Source organism: Schistocerca serialis, chromosome 8 (genome assembly GCF_023864345.2).
Source record: "Schistocerca serialis cubense isolate TAMUIC-IGC-003099 chromosome 8, iqSchSeri2.2, whole genome shotgun sequence".
Taxonomy (NCBI): Eukaryota; Metazoa; Arthropoda; class Insecta; order Orthoptera; family Acrididae; genus Schistocerca; species Schistocerca serialis.
In genome coordinates this window covers 459829317-459832757 of record NC_064645.1, presented here as the reverse complement: position 1 = coordinate 459832757, position 3441 = coordinate 459829317, and the positions used below count along the sequence as shown (strand labels likewise).

Genomic DNA, 3441 nt, shown 5'->3' with positions numbered 1-3441 from the left:
CTTCCCCTACATCACTGTGGTTCGCTGTAAACAGTTACCTTATAAAAATCGACCTTTCTCTCAGATCAAATTTGTTTTATAGTTCTCATAAGATAGCGACGGAAAAAGGAAGGCTGACGAAGGTTCAAAAGTTCCTGACAGAGCGACTACAGACTGTTAGATTCGCTATGGCCGGGATGATTGCTGTCACAAGATCATCTTTACCGTTTACACGAAGGACCAACCACAGGTTAAAGATATTAATACGGCGGAGGAAGATAAAATGAGTATTTTGAGATAAGGGAACAAATTTTTAAGGAGGTGCAGAAAATTTTCGATCAACCGTATTAATTTACTTAGTTAATCGGTTTACAGTTTAGAAGTGCGTCATCCATCTACGGCTGAGTATCATCGGAGACGATAAAGTTCTGGTGAACAACAATGAAAAAATGATAATCGTGGAGAGTGAGGTGCAAATACAGAACAAAACTCACCTTTGACGATTTTCCGATGTAACAGCGACGTGGCGCGTGGAGGGGCCCGATGTAGTGGGAGTGTTAAAATATATTTTAACAGTGATGGAATTTATTAATAAAACCTCTTACAGCCACAACTGCCAAAATCATTAAGTGAAACAATTCCGGTAAGATTAATTGAAAATCAAGTCGGTAGTCTAAGTCTACAAACCTGACGTGATCCCCACTTACTATATTTCTTGGTCAAAAGTGCTGAAATCGTCTTTGTGTGGAATACCGCCACCTACAGTTGCAATAGCAGTAAAGTCAAATCACACTTAAAACGTACATCACAAAATTTCATACCCTGTAACAGTGTTCTGGCTCGAAATTTTCGCAGTTTTCAATTGGAGAACAAACAAAAGAAAAGGGGAAGGACACTGAAATCGTTACCTTAGTTTTATAATAATACCCACAAAATCAAGATCGTCATTAAGCTGAAGGCGAAAGAGCATAAAAAGGTGCACACACACACAAAACTGGCAGGACACAATAACTCATTCAAGAACTGAAACTCTTTTTTACTGAACACACGTCTGTCAACTAACATTATGGAATAATCTACATCTACATCCATACTCCGCAAGCGGAGGGTACTTTACGTACCTCTATCGGTTCTCCCTTCTATTCCAGTCTCGTATTGTTCGTGGAAAGAAAGATTGATATTACAATGAAAGCAACACCCTTAGCTGCTTACAGCCGTCGACATGCAACGGAGACAGATGAAAATGTGTGCCCCGACCGGGACTCGAACCCGGGATCTCCTGCTTACATGGCAGACGCTCTATCCATCTGAGCCACCGAGGACACAGAGCATAGCGCGACTGCAGGGATTTATCTCTGGCACGCCTCCAGCGAAACCCACATTCTCAACGTATTGTCCCGCACTACATTCGTAGTACCCCCGAAAGAACAGATTCCATGTTTATATATATATATATATATATATATATATATATATATATATATATAAAGATTGTCGGTATGCTTCTGTGTGGGCTCTAATCTCTCTGATTTTAACCTGATGGTCTCTTCGCGAGGTATACGTAGGAGGGAGCAATATACTGCTTGACTCCTAGGTGAAGGTATGTTCTCGAAACTTCAACAAAAGCCCGTACCGAGCTACTGAGCGTCTCTCCTGCAAAGTCTTCCTCTGAAGTTTATCCATCATCACCGTAACGCTTTCACGATTACTGAATGATCCCTTAACGAAGCGCGCTGCTCTCCGTTGGATCTTCTCTATCTCTTCTATCAACCCTATCTGGTACGGATCCCACACTGGTGAGCAATATACAAGCAGTGGGCGAACAAGTGTACTGTAACCTACTTCCTTTGTATTTCCTTAGGATTTCTCCAATGAATCTCAGTCCGGCGTCTGCTTTACCGACGATTAACGTTATATGATCATTCCATTTTAAATCACTCCTAATGCCTACTCCCAGATAATTTATGGAATTAACTGCTTCCAGTTGCTGACCTGCTATATTGTAGCTAAATGATAAAGGATCTTTCTTTCTGTGTATTCGCAGCACATTGCACTTGTCTACATTGAGATTCAATTGCCATTCCCTGCACCATATGTCAATTCGTTGCAGATCTTCCTGCATTTCAGGACTATTTTCCATTGTTACAACCTCTCGATATTCTACAGCATCATCCGTAAAAAGCCTCAGTGAACTTCCGATGTTATCCACAAGGTCATTTATGTATATTGTGAATAGCAACGGTCCTACGACACTCCCCTGCGGCACACCTGAAATCACTCTTACTTCGGAAGACTTCTATCCATTGAGAATGACATGCTGCGTTCTGTTATCTAGGAACTCTTCAATCCAATCACACAATTGGTCAGATAGACCATATGCTCTTACTTTCTTCAATAAACGACTGCGGGGAACTGTATCGAACGCCTTGCGGAAGTCAAGAAACACGGCGTCTACCCGGGATCCCGTGTCTATGGCCCTCTGAGTCTCGCGGACGAATAGCGTGAGCTGGGTTTCACACGATCGTCTTTTTCGAAACCCATGCTGACTCCTACAGAGAAGATTTCTAGTCTCCAGAAAAGTCATTATACTCTAACATAATAACAAGCGGAAAGCTCATAACAAGAAACTAAAACAGCTGGACACCAAATGAGGAAAGATCGTGCTGCCCTTCACCCCAAGAATCTGGCACTTATTGTACAATGTTTCTGCGGTGCCAAAATTAACCAGCGTCAGACTTCTCCAAAACTTAAGTTGCTAAGAAGTGATCGATTTAAGCAACGTAAGTTTGTGCTAGCGGTAGTGCCTATGAGTAAATAGTCAGCAGTATGGTGCACAATCTCAAGAGTACAGCTTCACTCTTTTAAACGGAACATCGGCGAGAAAGGAGCGCGTAACTAGCAGTAAGGAACTGTTTTTGCGCACTGTAAGGTATGCTCGGAAAGCCCTCGGTACGGGGCACACCAGCGGTAGTCGAGTCACCGCCGTGCACTGCCGGGCACCAGGTCAACACCAAGCCGGTGCGTCCGCCACGCATTCGGCACCGCAGTTTGCCGCTAGCCGCCAGCCGCCGGCAGTCTTCCAAAGCACTCGCTCCAAAGTTCCGGCTGCTGTGTCACCCCCCCGTATGCCGCGGCCGCTCGTTTGTTTGTTTGTTGACACCGGTACCGTTATTCGCGGCTCCTTCGATAACCGATGCGCCCCCATGCTGCGGCGGGCAGCCTCCTCCAGTCTTTCCGCTACCTGCCGAGCGAGGCGGAACTTGAACTGTGCCGTACAATCACGGCATAAAAGCGCAATAGTAACAAAATCGATTCTGTTAAAGGTTAAAAAATGTAAGGAAACGTACCAGCAAACATCAACATTTAACATTGAACACTGCAAGTAAGAACTCTGTGTGTGTGTGTGTGTGTGTGTGTGTGTGTGTGTGTGTGTGTGTGTGTGTCTGCTAGGATGTGGCGTAA

General features: G+C 44.1%; 1 non-coding gene across 1 annotated transcript; it reads right to left on the bottom strand.

The window, feature by feature from the left end:
- Positions 1–1227: 1227 nt before the first annotated feature.
- On the bottom strand, positions 1228–1301 carry Trnat-ugu (transfer RNA threonine (anticodon UGU)). Its single transcript has one exon. It is a non-coding gene; the product is annotated as a tRNA-Thr (tRNA).
- Positions 1302–3441: the final 2140 nt, after the last annotated feature.